Genomic DNA, 18489 nt, shown 5'->3' on the forward strand with positions numbered 1-18489 from the left:
TGGAAAAATCCTTGGCACTACCGGGAATCGAGTCCGGTTGCTCCGCATGGTGCCATCTACGCTGACCACTCAGCCACGGAGGTGAACGTAGATGCATTATGCTGTAGAATAAGTGTACGTCCAGATGAGCTTACCGGAACACGTGCCTCCGATATAATACTCCTTTGATGAACACCAGTGAAAGGATTCATCTGGATCTGACACACCAGGCATAAGACTTATGGGCTTTCTTTCTCGCCGAATTGAGACCATTACAAAGCCACGGTATTACGTGATGTCTCCCGAAGTTGTTCTCAGATTCTTTAATGTGTGTGTGTGTGGATGGGTGGGTGTGTGTGTGTGTGGGTGTGCGTGTGAGCGTGCGTGTGCGTGTGTGTGTGTGTGTGTGTGTGTGTGTGTGTGTGTGTGTGTGTGTGTTTGTGTGTGTGTGTGTAGTAAAAAGAAAGATCGGCCACGTTTTAAAAAAAAAGTAACGTGTTTCCAAAATTACATGTCGCGTACAGTCGAATTTTAGCTGCAATATGACGGAAATGTTGGTTAGAAGGCTAAGATATTACAGTTTCAAGGAAATAACATTCATCTGTCTACGCAGTCGTTCTAGTCACAATACTGCAGTCAAACAAAACCAACAGCTGCGTACGTCATCCACCTTACCTTAACGTTACGTTCTCTATGACATTGTTCCCTAAACTCTTGACACGATGTCCCTTCAGACAACTAACCACCAATTAAGTCTTCTGACAGGTTTGATGCGGCCCACCATGAATTCCCATCTTGTGCAAATATCTCAGAGAAGAACTTGCAATCTACGTCCTCAATTATTTGCTGGATTTATTCCTGTCTTCCTCTACAGTTTTACCATCTACCAGTCTCTCTAATACCATGAACGATATTCCCTGATGTCTTAATAGATGACCAATCATCCTGTCCCTTTTTCTTGTCAGTGCTTTCCACGTATTCCTTTCCTCTCCGATTCTCCGCGGGACTTCCTCATTCCTTACTTTATTAGTCCACCGTGTCTTTAACATTCTTCGGTAGCATGACGTCTCAAATGATTCAATTCTCTTCTGTTCCGGTTTCACCATATTCCATGTTGCACTATCATATAGTGCTGCGCTCCAAACGTATATTCTCAGAAATTTCTCCCTGAAATTAAGGCCTATATTTGGTAATATCACACTTCTCTTGGCAAGGAATGCGCTTTTCCCAGTGCTAGTCTGCTTTTAATATCCTCCTGGCTTCGTCCGTAATTCATTACTTTCCTGCCTAGATAATTGAATTCCTTAACCTCGTCTACTTCATGACCATCAATCCTGATGTTAAATTTCTCGCCGTTCTCATTTCTGCTACTTCTTATTACTTCAATCTTACTTTGATTTACTCTCAAGCCGTACTCTGTACTCATTAGCTGTTCATTCCGTTCAGCAGATCATGTATTTCTTCTTCACTTTCAGTCAAGATAGCAGTGTCATCAGCGAATCGTATCATTGATATCCTTTCACATTAAATTTTAATTCCGCTGCTGAACCTTTCTTTCATTTCCATTATTGCTTCTTCGATGTATAGATTGAAAAGGTAGGAGCGAAATATTACATCGCATTCTTACGCCCTTTTTAATCCGAGCACTTGGTTCTTGGTCGTCCACACTTATTCTTCCGTCTTGACTCTTGTTCATGTTCTATAATACCCGTCTCTCCCTATATCTTCACCCAGATTTTCCTCTGAATTTCAAATATCTTGCACCATCTGAAATTGTAGAACGCTTTTTCCAGATCGACAAATCCGATGAATGTGTCCTGATTTTTCTTTCGTCTTGCTTCCAGTATCGACCGCAGTGTCCGAACTGCCTCTCTGGTGCCTTTACCATTTCTAACGCCAAACTGATTGTCATCTGAAACATCCTCAATTTTCTTTTCGTTTCTTCTGTACGTTGTTCTTGTCAACAACTGCAGTGCAAGTGCTGTTAAACTGACTGTGCCATAATTCTCACACCTCTCAGCTCTAGCAGTCTTAGGAATTTTGTGGATGATATTTTCCTGAAAGTCAGATGGTATGTCGCCAGACTCACACATTTTACACACCAACGTGAAGTGTCGTTTTCTTGCCACTTCCCCCAATGATTTTAGAAATTCTGATGGAATGGTATCTGTCCCTTTTGCCAGCCCTTCCTATTTATTTCATTCCTCAGCGACTTGTATTTCTGTATTCCTGAAAGTCCGTGTACATTTTTGTACTTCATCAGGTTACCTTCCATTAGGAAATTGGGTGCACTGAGCGACTCTTGTGTGATTTACAAAATATAGAACGCAGCAATCAGTCGTCCTTTTTTGTGGGTTTTATTACGCAAATGCAGATTTAGACTACTGCCTAGCCATTATCAAAGCACTATTTTTTAATCTCGATGCATGTTAGTTCCCTATTGCTCCGGCGTCAATCACAGTTCTTTGAATTAGTATTCAAAGAACTGTGACTGAAGCCCGAACAACAGGGAACTAACATGCATCGAGATTAAAAAATAGTGCGTTGATAATGGCAAGGCACTAGCCGAAATCGGGATTTGCGTAGTAAAACCAACAAAAAAAGGACGACTGATTCAGATGGCTCTAAGCACAATGGGACTTAACATCTGAGGTCATCAGTCCCCTAGACTTAGAAATACTTAAACCTAACCAACCTAAGGGCATCACACACATCCATGCCCGAGGCAAGATTCCTACCTGCGACCGTAGCAGCAGCGCGGTTCCGGACTGAAGCGCCTAGAACAGCTCGGCCACAGCGCCCGGCGATGACTGATTGCTGCGCTCTATAATTTATAAATTTTTGCACTTTGTTCTTTCATCGATCAACTCACGTATTCCTTCTTTTACCCACGGTATCTTCACAGTTACCATCTTGGTACCTAATTTTTTTTCCAATGTCGGTAATTACCCTTTATAGAGATGTCCATTCACCTTCAACTGCACTGCCTACTCAGCTATTTCTTATTGCAGTATCTATTGCCTAAGGGAACTTCAAGTATATCTCTTCATTCCTTAGTACTTCCGTACTGCAGTTCCTTGTGTATTGATTGTATCTGACGAATCTCTTAAATTTCAGCCTACCCTTCATCAGTAATACATTGTGATCTGAGTCTATAACAGCTCCTGGGTACGCCTTACAATTCAGTATCTGATTTCTTAGTCTCCGTCGGACCATGATATAATCTAACTGAAATCCTCCCCTTTCTTCTAGCCTTTTCCAGATGTATCTCCTCCCCCTGTCATTCTTGAACAGAGTATTCACTATTACTAGCTGAAATTTATTGCAGAGCACAATGGCCCACATCCATTTCTAAAATGGAATGTCTGATGATTAAACCAGAGCTGATCAGATCGTTGTCGTGTTTTTTGCGATTCGATCATAGACACAAATCCAAAACTTCCACAGTCAGGACATTGTATGTAAACATCCCGTTAGACTGAAACTGTGTACTAGACCTTGAGTAGAATCTGGATCAGACAGTGCTCTTACTAAATACTGAACTACGACTTTCATTGCGGTTATGTGCCTAAGTCTTACGGTACTCTGCGACATCTCACAGGCACTCTTCTGTATACCTTAGTGTACTAGCGATAGAATGAAGGAAAGCGCAGTTGTAACCTATCAAGAAGCTTAAAACGGTACATAGTTTCAAGACCAGACAGTGCACATCCGAAATCTGTGTGTCATTAAACATTAGATCGGCATGTTTATCTTATTCGGATATGTGAGTTGCATAAAGTGGACAGATGCCTTATGCCTTTCCGTGACCACCCCTCTTACACCCTCACGCCCGTCTTCTGCCCCATCCCTACTAGTCGGACAACCACGCTATCAAGTTCCCCCTCCCGTTTTGCCACCCCGCGTGACGCATTTTGGGTAACCCATCTGTGAGCCACTTTGTGAAAATGTGGGAGGATTTTTGAAAAATTGGCGAATCGTGTAACGGTAAGTAGGTATCAGACAGGTATTCACCTAGTTTGAAGTAGGGAAACTGCCTAAAATCATATCCAGGCAGGTCAGCATACCTGTTCTCGTCGTTAATTTACTAGGCGGATTCATTCCGGGGCCAGCTCGTCTCCCCGAATTCTGGAAGCGGTGTGCTAGCGAATGTGCGTGGCTGTCCGGGTGGGTACTGTATTGTTCTCTAGTATCATCATTGAAACTTTTGTCTGCCCTACATATGCACCAGCTGACCGACTGACCGAGTGACAAGTTGAACGTGTGCAGGCACTTTGGCCAACCGATCGACCAACTTTTCTTGGCGGGCGGTCGGTTGGGTACGAACGCCGCACAGCCGACTGCCCTCCCCCCTCTTCCTCAACCGTCACTGCTGTTTACCAGCCACCCAACAAATATTCGTCTTCCGTCACTGCGCCCAGGACTAAATGCTGTTTTGGTATACATGGCAGAGTGCGAGCCGAGCAAAACATTAATGACAGATTTTCTGGAACAACTTAAAGAATGCTGATGTTGTAGAACTCTTCAAGACGAGGAGTTAAGCTATTGAGATGCAAGAAATGAAGTACGTCTCATTTTTTAACAAATCCATAAAGGTTTCATGTTACACATAGAGAGAGTAAAAGATACATATTCTGCGTAAAAGAAATCCGTCGACCATCTGTATTTCGGTATTTGGGTTTTATTCCCGATACCTAGCGGAAATGAAATCTAATAAACGACATACAGACACAATAGATCTTAGATTTCATTTCTGATACGTATCAGAAATAAAATCTAAAACTCGAAAAAGAAACAGTCGTCGGACTATTATATATAAAACGCATTTGCTTCATTATTAGAAGTATCAAAAAAGCCAGCGTATGTCCAATCCTTCTACTACGAAGAGCAAAGTGAAGGACTGTCTTTTACAGTTCTGAAGTTGCTAAATGCTTCAGTTCCTATGTACCTCTTGTATTTATTACATAATATGTAACACCACAATTTGTAGTCTTTCTTCTTCTAATCAGAAATGAGTTTATTACACTTTCAGGCGACATCTTTCTTTCTACGTTCGTAAATAAATTAATAAAGTTTACATTAACATCTTTTGTTTTACTTATTTTGCGCTATCATTACCTATTTCGTCAGGCTACAACAAACCACGATGCAGGTTCCAGGTATCATTGTAGATAATCATTTTGGGATACAGACGCACCAAATTTGAACTCCGAACTTCTGGCACTGGCTAAAAAATGTAAATGTCGTGTGACTAGAGCCCCCCATTGGGTAGACCGTTCGCCGGGTAGCAAGTCTTTCAGTTTGACGCCACTTCGGCAACTTGCGCGTCGATGGGGATGAAATGATGATGAATATTAGGACAACACAACACCCAGTCCCTGAGCGAAGGAAATCTCCGACCCAGCCGGGAATCGAACCCGGGTTCTGTCACACTGACCACTCAGCTACCGGGGACGGACCTGGCTCTGGTTTGAAACCGTCATGTAACTTTCAGCCTCTCTCATGACTGTTCTTCTCTGTTAAGAATAATTCGAAGAAGTTCAGCAACACTGAAAAGTATTAACTTCTCATGGTTGGGATTCACAGTCACATAATATTTCTTAAAAGACATCATAGTCGCCGTTGACTGTATAAAATATTTATTATTACGATTGCAATTTCGGACGTACTTGAAGCCGGCCGAAGTGGCCGAGCGGTTAAAGGCGCTACATTCTGGAACCGCACGACCGCTACGGTCGCATGTTCGAATCCTGCCTCGGGCATGGATGTGTGTGATGTCCTTAGGTTAGTTAGGTTTAAGTAGTTCTAAGTTCTAGGGGACTTATGACCACAGCAGTTGAGTCCCATAGTGCTCAGAGCCATTTGAACCATTTTGAACGTACTTGAAAATGGCCATACGGCCGAAATTGGAATCGTAATAATAAATATTTTATACAGTCAATGGCGACTATGATGTCTTTTCTGAAAAGTATGTTTCATTCTTTGTTACATAATTACGAAAATCATAGGCTCCCAGCTCCTTATGTAACAGAAGGTGGCTGAATTTCTTTCTTTGCCTTAGTCACTTCTTTTCTCACAGCTTTTTCTCGACCTTTTCGCCCTTGGTACCTCTAAAACAGCCAAGGCAAATTATAGTTTTTCTTTATGTGCCAGACTCTGCGGAATCTCGTCGAACATAACCTCAATGAACAATTCGTAACCAGCGATAGGAACAGGGCGGCGCTGTAATCGCTGATAAGGGAAACTCCCCATCACCGCTCCCCCCCCCCCCCCCCTCCTCCTCGTGGCTCAGATTTACTGTAAGATGGCCCAGTAGATAACTGTCAAAAACTGAACACAGATAAAGCATGGAAACAGGAAGAAGTTCAAGTTTACGATGTGCAACATCGACCGAAGTTGAATAGCCATGGCTTCGTGGTTATGTGGTTACGGTGTTGGACTAGGAAGAAGAAAACCTGTGTTCAAATGTCCCTCATTTTTTTCTTCCCACAAAATCTGTCCATCCGGTCATTAATGTGTCCGTTCGCTGTAATCAAATTTGTGTCTGTGTTATGGTGTAACGTCCGTTTCCAACAGCGAAGTGTGACGAAGGGACCTCCTGACGTGCGTACCTTCTAACAGTTGTACACAGTTAGCACATGTCATTACTTTTGCGTTCCATTTTGGAAGTTATGACTCTTGAATTCCTTTGTTGTAACACAGTCCACATTGTAACACAGGACTCTTGAATTCCTTTGTTGTAACACAGTCCACATTGTAACACAGTTCACAACCGTTTATTTGTTGTTTTCATTTCTTTGAGAGGTCTATGCGGTATCTCGCCTGCTCTCACTATTTATCACATTTACTTGACATGGTAATATATCCTTACCATAAGGCTCATATTATGTAACCAATGTATAGTATAAAAATTGCCAAGACTATAGAAAGAGGACAGATCCGTCAATGACTGAACGGCGAAGTCAAACATTTGTGAAGAAAAATGGGGCAGGAGGAAGAACTGAACACGGATCTGCCGCTTGACTGTCCAACAAAGTCACCAAACAACCATGACAGCGCTGTTCTTCGAGTCCGCTCAATGTAACACATATTAAGCTGTGACCTTTCACTGTTTATTTATTTTTTATTTATTTATTTATTGTTCCGTGGGACCAAATTAAGGAGAAGTCTCCATGGTCATGGAACGAGTCAATACATGAAATTGTAACACGATATTAGAAACAGATAAAATGAAATATAAAAAAATATTTTCAGGTGACAAGTCGTAAGTTTAAATGAAGAAAATCAACAATGTAACACTGGAATTTGCTTAATTTTTTAGCTCTTCCAGGAGCTCCTCGACAGAATAGAAGGAGTGAGCCATGAGGAAACTCTTCAGTTTAGACTTAAAAGAGTTTCGGCTACTGCTAAAATTTTTGAGTTCTTGTGGTAGCTTATTGAAAATGGATGCAGCAGAATACTGCACTCCTTTCTGCACAAGAGTCAAGGAAGTGCATTCTACATGCAGATTTGATTTCTGCCTAGTATTAACTGAGTGAAAGCTGCTAACTCTTGGGAATAAGCTAATATTGCTAACAACAAACGACATTAAAGAAAATATGTACTGTGAGGGCAATGTCAGAATTCCCAGATTTTTGAATAGGGGTCGACAAGAGGTTCTCGAACTTACACCACATATAGCTCGAACAGCCCGTTTTTGAGCCAAAAATACCCTTTTTGAACCAGAAGAATTACCCCACAAAATAATACCATACGACATAAGCGTATGAAAATATGCGAAGTAGACTACTTTTCGTGTTGAAGTGTCACTTATTTCAGATACTGTTCTAATGGTAAATAAAGCAGCATTTAGCTTCTGAAAAAGATCCTGGACATGGGCTTTCCACAACAGCTTACCATCTATCCGAACGCCTAGGAACTTGAACTGTTCCGTCTCGCTTATAATATGCCTATTCTGTCTGATCAAAATATCGGTTCTTGTTGAATTGTGAGTTAGAAACTGTACAAACTGAGTCTTACTGTGATTTAGCATCAAATTATTTTCCACAAGCCACGAACTTATTTCATGAACTACATTATTTGTTACTGTTTCAATATTACACACAAGATCCTTCACTATCAAGCTGGTGTCATCAGCAAACAGAAATATTTTTGAAGCACCTGTAATACTAGAAGGCATATTATTTATATAAATAAGAAACAGCAGTGGCTCTAGCATCGACCCTTGGGGAACGCCCCACTTAACAGTGCCCCATTGGGACTGAACGTCACTACCACTCTCAATATTGCGGAGAATTACCCTCTGCTTTCTGTTCTTAAAGTAAGAGGCGAACCAATTGTAAGCTACTCCCCTTACTCCATAATGGTCCAACTTCTGCAGTAATATTTTGTGGTCAACACAGTCAAAAGCCTTCGTTAAATCAAAGAAAACACCTAGCGTTCGCAACCTTTTATTTAATCTGTCCAAAACCTCACAGAGAAAAGAGAATATAGCATTTTCAGTTGTTAAACCATTTCTAAAATCAAACTGAACATTTGACAGCAAATTATGTGAATTTAAATGTTCCAGTAACCTTGTATATACAACCCTCTCGGTAACTTTAGCATACACCGATGGCATAGAAATAGGTCTAAAATTGTCAACATTATCAATGTCTCCCTTTTTATAAAGTGGCTTCACTACCGAGTACTTTAATCGGTCAGGAAACCGACCACTCCTAAAGGAAAAGTTACAGATATGGCTGAGAACTGGGCTAACATACATAGAACAATACTTCGGTATTCTGCTAGATACCCCGTCATATCCATGAGAGTATTTGGTGATTTAATTATTAACTCAATCTCCCTGTTGTCAGTATCATGGAGGAGCATTTCAGGTAACAGTCTCGGAACACTTTTTTCTACACTGTGTCTATTTTGCTTATTTCTTCGCAGTTCAGTGCATCTCCTTCGTGTTTTCCGTCTTGATCTGTGTTCAGCTTTTGAGTGGCTATGCACTGGGCCATTTTACCTCTAAAAATGAGGGGTATGCAATGAGAAGTTTTGCTTGTGAGTGAACTCGGTCGGGACGTGTGTTGGCTGTGAAAAGAAGTGGTCAGTCGGCTGGTTGGTGCGCGTGTAGGGCCCTATATGTTTGCAATTAGTAGTACGGACGACGTGTAACAACTGCTGAAGAGTGTCTTTTTGCAGACACCTTGCCTGAAAGGATATGAGTCAGTGAATTCACTGTCTGTTGCATGTACTTAACACGTGAACCGAGTGACCTTGAAAGACGCTGATTCATCTGCTCTGTCTGCAGTAACGTGCTAGTTGCTTTCATAATGATTACCCACATCAAGCAAAACGACTGGCCTGTTCAAGAGATCCACGTTTACCACTCGCTGTTTGGAAGGCCAGAGTTTTTCACTGGCGACCTGGAGGTGGCGTGCAGACCACAGTTGCAGGCAGGCAGGGCTGCGAACCGTCCCCACAGACCACACCGTCCGCCGGACACAGCAGCACCGATCTTAGCTGTGGTCGCAGTGTTGGTGCAAACGGAACAAAGGTACTGTGACCAGGCGTGGGGACATTTCCGTGAATTATTGTCACAAATCAAACGGTAAAACGATACTCTTACATTAACTGTGATTCGTTACTGTTTCAGATTTGTTAGTTTTCTTTGTTTTGAATAATTATTTTTGCATATAAAAATTCATGAATACGTAATGAAAGACCAAAATTTTAATGTTAGTGTTACAAATTTATATTCGTGGTTAAAAACAACGGGAAAATTATAAAACTGTTGCTGTCTTTATGTAATTTTCCGTTATTTAATACATCAGTATTTACAGCTAACGGAACTCCCAATTTCTAACTCTGCGAGTGATTTAAAGTTTCCACTTTCCACTTTCCTCTGAATTTCAAATTAAACTGAATTCTACAGGATGTAACAAAATTTTAGTATACAATATTTTACAAGGGATAAGACGAGTTCTTTTATATGAGGAAAATATCACACATGCGTCCATTTCCTTCTTGGGCCCATGCAAATTTTGACGCTAGTGATGTTCAGAGACGTTGTTGAAATTGCCACGTAATACATATTATTTTAGCGATATTGCTGTAATTGTAGTAAATTTATGTTAATGCATAACTGAGATGAGCGTGTTAATGATTGAGAAACATGCTCAAACCTTCAGGTGTTTCATGAATAATTGCTGCTTCTTCAACGAAGCAGATATTCAGCTCTTCCAGGCTGTGTATCCGTAACGCTGTAGATTCCAGTCGTGCGTTAATATAAACGCCCAATCTCAGCATCATCTCTCAAACAGCATTCATTACACGGCAGTTTGAACACCGTTTCTCAACATCGCTTGACTCTGATCTTTCACGGACATCTAACGGGAGAAACGGCAAGTTTTTTGCATTAAAAATGTTTCTTTATATCTTCTCTAAATACAGTCACTGTTTTAGAATTTTCGTAGTTTCCCTCAGAGAAACTAAACGGGAGGCTAGTTCCATAAACAACCCACAACCGCTACCTTTTCTCTCAGCTGTTTCGTCAGGAAGTAATATTTCTCCAATTAGAATATCAGAACACTCTTTTACCTATTGATACTGTATCGTTCTCGACTTGAAAGATGGATTAAAATGATCGCTACATTATAAAGTATCATTCATAATACGTGAATATAGTTCCAACTTCTATTTCGGGTTGTTATTGTACAGTAACGAACATGCCCACCCCCCATGAACCATGGACCTTGCCGTTGGTGGGGAGGCTTGCGTGCCTCAGCGATACAGATAGCCGTACCGTAGGTGCAACCACAACGGAGGGGTATCTGTTGAGAGGCCAGACAAACGTGTGGTTCCTGAAGAGGGGCAGCAGCCTTTTCAGTAGTTGCAAGGGCAACAGTCTGGATGATTGACTGATCTGGCCTTGTAACAATAACCAAAACGGCCTTGCTGTGCTGGTACTGCGAACGGCTGAAAGCAAGGGGAAACTACAGCCGCAATTTTTTCCGAGGGCATGCTGCTTTACTGTATGATTACATGATGATGGCGTCCTCTTGGGTAAAATATTCCGGAGGTAAAATAGTCCCCCATTCGGATCTCCGGGCGGGGACTACTCAAGAGGATGTCGTTATCAGGCGAAAGAAAACTGGCGTTCTACGGATCGGAGCGTGGAATGTCAGATCCCTTAATCGGGCAAGTAGGTTAGAAAATTTAAAAAGGGAAATGGATAGGTTGAAGTTAGATATAGTGGGAATTAGTGAAGTTCGGTGGCAGGAGGAACAAGACTTCTGGTCAGGTGACTACAGGGTTATAAACACAAAATCAAATAGGGGTAATGCAGGAGTAGGTTTAATAATGAATAGGAAAATAGGAATGCGGGTAAGCTACTACAAACAGCATAGTGAACGCATTATTGTGGCCAAGATAGATACGAAGCCCACACCTACTACAGTAGTACAAGTTTATATGCCAACTAGCTCTGCAGATGACGAAGAAATTGAAGGAATGTATGATGAAATAAAAGAAATTATTCAGATTGTGAAGGGAGACGAAAATTTAATAGTCATGGGTGACTGGAATTCGAGTGTAGGAAAAGGGAGAGAAGGAAACATAGTAGGTGAATATGGATTGGGGGACAGAAATGAAAGAGGAAGCCGCCTGGTAGAATTTTGCACAGAGCATAACTTAATCATAACTAACACTTGGTTTAAAAATCATGAAAGAAGGTTGTGTACATGGAAGAACCCTGGAGATACTAAAAGGTATCAGATAGATTATATAATGGTAAGACAGAGATTTAGGAACCAGGTTTTAAATTGTAAGACATTTCCAGGGGCAGATGTGGACTCTGACCACAATCTATTGGTTATGACGTGTAGATTAAAACTGAAGAAACTGCAAAAAGGTGGGAATTTAAGGAGATGGGACCTGGATAAACTGAAAGAACCAGAGGTTGTACAGAGATTCAGGGAGAGCATAAGGGAGCAATTGACAGGAATGGGGGAAATAAATACAGTAGAAGAAGAATGGATAGCTTTGAGGGATGAAGTAGTGAAGGCAGCAGAGGATCAAGTAGGTAAGAAGACGAGGGCTAGTAGAAATCCTTGGGTAACAGAAGAAATATTGAATTTAATTGATGAAAGGAGAAAATATAAAAATGCAGTAAGTGAAACAGGCAAAAAGGAATACCAACGTCTCAAAAATGAGATCGACAGGAAGTGCAAAATGGCTAAGCAGGGATGGCTAGAGGACAAATGTAAGGATGTAGAGGCCTATCTCACTAGGGGTAAGATAGATACCGCCTACAGGAAAATTAAAGAGACCTTTGGAGATCAGAGAACGACTTGTATGAATATCAAGAGCTCAGATGGAAACCCAGTTCTAAGCAAAGAAGGGAAAGCAGAAAGGTGGAAGGAGTATATAGAGGGTCTATACAAGGGCGATGTACTTGAGGACAATATTATGGAAATGGAAGAGGATGTAGATGAAGATGAAATGGGAGATACGATACTGCGTGAAGAGTTTGACAGAGCACTGAAAGACCTGAGTCCAAACAAGGCCCCCGGAGTAGACAATATTCCATTGGAACTACTGACGGCCGTGGGAGAGCCAGTCCTGACAAAACTCTACCATCTGGTGAGCAGGATGTATGAAACAGGCGAAATACCCTCAGACTTCAAGAAGAATATAATAATTCCAATCCCGAAGAAAGCAGGTGTTGACAGATGTGAAAATTACCGAACTATCAGCTTAATAAGTCACAGCTGCAAAACACTAACACGAATTCTTTACAGACGAATGGAAAAACTAGTAGAAGCCAACCTCGGGGAAGATCAGTTTGGATTCCGTAGAAACACTGGAACACGTGAGGCAATACTGACCTTACGACTTATCTTAGAAGAAAGATTAAGGAAAGGCAAACCTACGTTTCTAGCATTTGTAGACTTAGAGAAAGCTTTTGACAATGTTGACTGGAATACTCTCTTTCAAATTCTAAAGGTGGCAGGGGTAAAATACAGGGAGCGAAAGGCTATTTACAATTTGTACAGAAACCAGATGGCAGTTATAAGAGTCGAGGGACATGTAAGGGAAGCAGTGGTTGGGAAGGGAGTAAGACAGGGTTGTAGCCTCTCCCCGATGTTGTTCAATCTGTATATTGAGCAAGCAGTAAAGGAAACAAAAGAAAAATTCGGAGTAGGTATTAGAATTCATGGAGAAGAAATAAAAACTTTGAGGTTCGCCGATGACATTGTAATTCTGTCAGAGACAGCAAAGGACTTGAAAGAGCAGTTGAATGGAATGGACAGTGTCTCGAAAGGAGGATATAAGATTAACATCAACAAAAGCAAAACAAGGATAATGGAATGTAGTCTAATTAAGTCGGGTGATGCTGAGGGAATTAGATTGGGAAATGAGGCACTTAAAGTAGTAAAGGAGTTTTGCTATTTGGGGAGCAAAATAACTGATGATGGTCGAAGTAGAGAGGATATAAAATGTAGGCTGGCAATGGCAAGGAAAGTGTTTCTGAAGAAGAGAAATTTGTTAACATCCAGTATTGATTTAAGTGTCAGGAAGTCATTTCTGAAAGTATTCGTATGGAGTGTAGCCATGTATGGAAGTGAAACATGGACGATAAATAGTTTGGACAAGAAGAGAATAAAAGCTTTTGAAATGTGGTGCTACAGAAGAATGCTGAAGATTAGATGGGTAGATCACATAACTAATGAGGAAGTATTGAATAGGATTGGGGAGAAGAGAAGTTTGTGGCGCAACTTGACCAGAAGAAGGGATCGGTTGGTAGGACATGTTCTGAGGCATCAAGGGATCACCAATTTAGTATTGGAGGGCAGCGTGGAGGGTAAAAATCGTAGAGGGAGACCAAGAGATGAATACACTAAGCAGATTCAGAAGGATGTAGGTTGCAGTAGGTACTGGGAGATGAAAAAGCTTGCACAGGATAGAGTAGCATGGAGAGCTGCATCAAACCAGTCTCAGGACTGAAGACCACAACAACAACAACAACAACGAACATGCGCTAACTTTAATAAGATAGTTTTCATACGTCCAATGCAAACGACGAATAAGCTGTCACTGTTTCCAGAAGAAACAAACGAATGATATCTTGTTCGCAACAGCATGGTCTATTACTCCTGGACAAGTTGTTCCGATTCATTACAACCACAGCTTCCCTTTCATTCAAAATCTTACCTCCGTAACACCTTAAATTTTTGCACTTATCTGAACTGAACAGTAGCAGAAAATGTCCGTCTCGGGTTGGGTAGTGAGCCTGCCATCCACAAATTCCGAGTACAGCTTCCAGTACGGCGAGGAAGACCTAGATGGCGAGAAGACGGGAATGGGATGCTTTCAGTCTTACCGTGGCAACGAAGGGGCTAATGAATGATGATGATGATTTTGGTGTATGGGGCGCTCAAGATCGTGGTCATCAGCGCCCGTACAAGTTTACAATCTTTCCAGTTCCAATTTCGCCACTTCCAGAATGAGGAGGAGATGATGACAACACAATCGCCCAGTCCCCAGACGGAGAAATTTCCCGACTCCGCCGGGAATTGAACCCGGGACACCCGTGATCCGGAGGTAGCAACGCTAGCCACTAGACCACGAGCTGCGGATTACCTGAATGAGAAGTGTGGCTCCAACGTCTGGAGAGCCGACAGTGGCCGTACAACAGTGTGCTGACTGATCCCATGCCCTCCACATCGCATCCGAAAGATATCAGCGGAAATCGACACGGCGGCCTCTCTCCAACACCTGATAACGGAGCTGCTTCCCGCATTGGCATCCAATGGTCTGATGTTTCTGCTGTATCTCTGTACTCTACTTCAAAAAACTTCCAAACAGGTTTGAAATAAAGTAAATAGTAGCTAAAATTTCATGGCTGATACGAAATTGTGTGCCGGACCGAGCTGGACGCGGAAACTTCACCTTACGCGGGCTAATGCTCCACCGATTAAGCTGTGCAGGCAGCACACAAGCTTCTTCATCGCAACTTTACTTGGGCCAATAACCGTCACCTGCTGTCCCAACATCACAGGTCCTCGTGCGTATATTGCATCTAGCACTTCTGCAAAGAAGGTTACACGTTCCAGTCCCGATTCGGCACATCACTTTCATCTGCCAGAATCCTCAAACGGGTGTTCTTTCACTGCAGAATAAAAAGTCATTCTGTAAACAAGACTTTATTTATTGTTGTCATGTGATGTGTTGGTAAATGTGCCAACACCTTGTATATAGAGGAGGCCGAAATGCACGCTATCTAACGCAGACGGGCGTGAATTCTGAAACAGGATAATTAGTGAATTCTAATAAGAAAAGTATGCAGCTCCTCGAATACTTAACTTTTAATTATCCTTGTTGGTTTACAAGGTTCTTGATGAGACATTTCATACGATAACTATCAAACTATGTAAGGCTAATGGCGCCTTGCTAGGTCGTAGCCATGGACTTAGCTGAAGGCTATTCTATCTATCTGCTCGGCTAATGAGCGATGCTTCGTCCGTGTAGTCGCTAGCAAAGTCGTCCGTACAACTGGGGCGAGTGCTAGTCCGTCTCTCGAGACCTGCCTTGTGGTGGCGCTCGGTCTGCGATCACACAGTGGCGACACGTGGGTCCGACATGTACTAAATGGACCGCGGCCGATTTAAAGCTACCACCTAGCAAGTGTGGTGTCTGGCGGTGACACCACATTCCTCCCCCGCAAATCGGCGAACGGTCGTGTTATAAGGCTTCCGCCCGCCGTGGGGAGGACCCCATGTTGACGTATGCGATGAGGTGGGGAGTCTAACAACAGGCGAGGCTGTGCCACCCGCACCCGGCCATTCGGTCCGAGGGGAGCTAGGAAACGCCTGAAAACCTAGTCCAGGGTGCACGTCAACATCCGGTGTATGCGCCCGTAAAGAGACAGGAGGGGCCTAAGGGTCGACCTCCATTGCGTCGGGGTATCCGACGCGCGATGACGTCATGTGGTCCGGAGCGGGCAAGAGTTCCAAGGCGGAGGACAGCTGGTCACGGTAAGCGATCGGCGGCGCGTGACCCAGGGAGGCGCCCGGCGGCAGCAGCGAAGCGCTTATGCGGGCGGCGCCGGCTAAAGGACAGGCGGCGGCGTCGGCGGCTGCGGCGGCGCGTCGCCATGGGGCAAAATGGAAGGCATCGTCGGTAACACCTGGGGATGAGGCGAGCCAGTAGATGGGTCCCCAGGGCGCTGACCGGACGGCACCGTCGCTGAAAGCAGACGGGGAGCGGCAGAACCTGTGCGACGACAGAGGCGCAGCTGATTGAGATGCCGACGCACCTCACCAGAGGCCCCCCAAAACCAAATACATCGCGCGGCCGAGGCAGCGAAGAATGCGCCCTGCGAGCCAACGCCGTGAACCTCGATAGTTGCGATAGAATACAACGTCGCCTGGCGCAAAAGCAGAAGTCTGCCGCTGCACTGGAACCTGATGCGGCGGATGCAGCAAAGACATCAAGGTTCGATGAGGATGACCGTGGAGCAACTCAGCCGGCGAGCGACCATCTCGGGGCTGAGAGCAATACGATGACAAAAAGAGCAACAACGCGTCCTCCCGAGAATGCGACTCTTTCATCTTCAACATCTGTGACTTGAAAGTCCGGACCAATTGTTCAGCGGCACCGTTTGACTGAGTCGAAAACGGCGCGGATGTCAGATGTTGAATACCATTGGCCTGGCAGAATGACTGAAATTCTGCAGACATGAATTGTGGGCCATTGTCGGAAACAATAGTCTGCGGAAGACCTTCAATGCAAAAGATACTCTTAGGCTTTCGCGGCGTGATAATTCTTAGTCTCCACAGGTTTTCTGGATCGTAAAGTCAACATGATTCGATATTTTGGCGATACGTCTGTTGGTCATCTTCAGGAGAAAGCTGTTGCTGCTTCTGACTCCCACAAAAAACTGGTAACATACGCTACTCTTATTTCGCGTTATTAATGATAATAACGGGCACTGGGTGCAGGATTTATCTGTCGACATATCTTGCCATCGTCGTGGTGTGATCTGTCTAGGTCTCCTCAGTTGTGTTTGTGTCATAGCGGTGCGGTCATGCAGCTCCGTGTCTTCTGGGAGCGTTATTTACTGGATAATAAGTCTGTGGGCAGAACTGAGGCCGAGGTCGAAATCGTCGTCATATATGAGCCTCTGTAGCGTACAGGACGCATGGGCCACCTCCATGAAACTCCTTACATTTCTACCAATCTCAAACGTAGTAACCGCAGCGTAAGTATTAAAGGCCACAGAACAATGTTCTTCTTCGTGCACCTCCGGGGATGTGAGACCTTAGCTTCTCCAGGAGTATACCATGTTCAGATAACTCAAGGGGATGCAGACGGGTGATGTCGTCGAAAACCACCGATATTTCGACGGGAGCACACCATTCTTAAGGCGTAACAGCAGCGAGTAAGCTATGTCGAAACTTCGATTTTCAGAGAAACTCCATGAAGACAGCACACACACATACTCACTGAGAACTAGCGCCATCACAAATAAAATATGATCGACGACAGAAGTTATCGGTAGTACAAATGGTTCAAATGGCTCTGAGCACCATGGGACTTAACATCTGAGGTCATCAGTCCCCTAGAACTTAGAACTACTTAAACCTATCTAACCGAAAGACAAGCACACACATCCGTGCCCCAGGCAGGATTCGAACCTGCGATCGTAGCAGCAGCGCGGTTCCGGACTGACGCACCTAGAAACTCTCGGCCACAACGGCCGGCTATCGGTAGTACAGTTGCATAAACTTCCTCCCTCTGTTTATTGAAAAGTTAGATAGCAGGAGTCGATTTCGAATGTAAGCATAAAGCAGCATTTCCCTTTGTAAAGTTACTTGCTAATATTTTTCGACAGCTCTCTTAATAATACTACCCCAAGAGCTGCAAGTGCATGTTAGAATCTCCGTGTTATAATCAATAGGATGACCGATGCAAAGACAGCGTTCTGCAATGGCAGATTTGCTCGGCTGGTGTAAGCGTGTGTGTCGTTTATGAGCAGTACACAGTCTTGATAGTGTGACCAATAATAACGTGCCACAACTGCAAGAAATACAGTAGACATCTGTCTCATGCAAACAAAGATCATCCTTCACGGAAACTAAACGGACGTTGATCATAGATGATGATCGAAACACTTCGCATCATATTTCCGCAAAATACGACCAATTCTGCTTGACATGCTCCCTGCGTAAAGAGAAGGCAGTAGACTTTGTTGCCTCCCCGGTATTACCATCTCAATCGGTGCACAGTTGTCGACAGTGCAGGATTACGTTCAAAAGATGCTGTGTTTAGTCGCTGATTCAGCCTGTAGTAGGATAGGTGTTGAGAAAAAACTAATTGCACGAGACTATCAAGAGTGTCATTTCCTATTGTGCTGTTCGCCCTTGGTTATATGGCCGCCACCATAAGAAAGGTGTCGGATTGTTAGTAACATTGGTGCTCCGATACATCGTGCAGGAAAACACTTTGCTTCATGGTAGT

The 18489-nt window shown here is 43.4% G+C and overlaps 1 protein-coding gene across 2 annotated transcripts in view; it reads left to right on the forward strand.

The window, feature by feature from the left end:
* The window catches only part of LOC126480748 (alpha-tocopherol transfer protein-like), a 266272-nt gene that overhangs the window by 109080 nt on the left and 138703 nt on the right, over positions 1-18489 (forward strand). The window contains exon 1 of one of the 2 annotated variants that reach the window (XM_050104027.1): positions 9373-9523. The exons of the other annotated variant lie outside the window; for it this stretch is intronic. The gene's annotated coding sequence lies outside the window, so the exon portion shown is untranslated. Of the gene's footprint in view, positions 1-9372; positions 9524-18489 lie in introns of those variants that run through there. 2 annotated transcript variants of the gene reach the window in all.

This window comes from Schistocerca serialis, chromosome 5 (assembly GCF_023864345.2).
Source record: "Schistocerca serialis cubense isolate TAMUIC-IGC-003099 chromosome 5, iqSchSeri2.2, whole genome shotgun sequence".
Lineage (NCBI taxonomy): Eukaryota > Metazoa > Arthropoda > Insecta > Orthoptera > Acrididae > Schistocerca > Schistocerca serialis.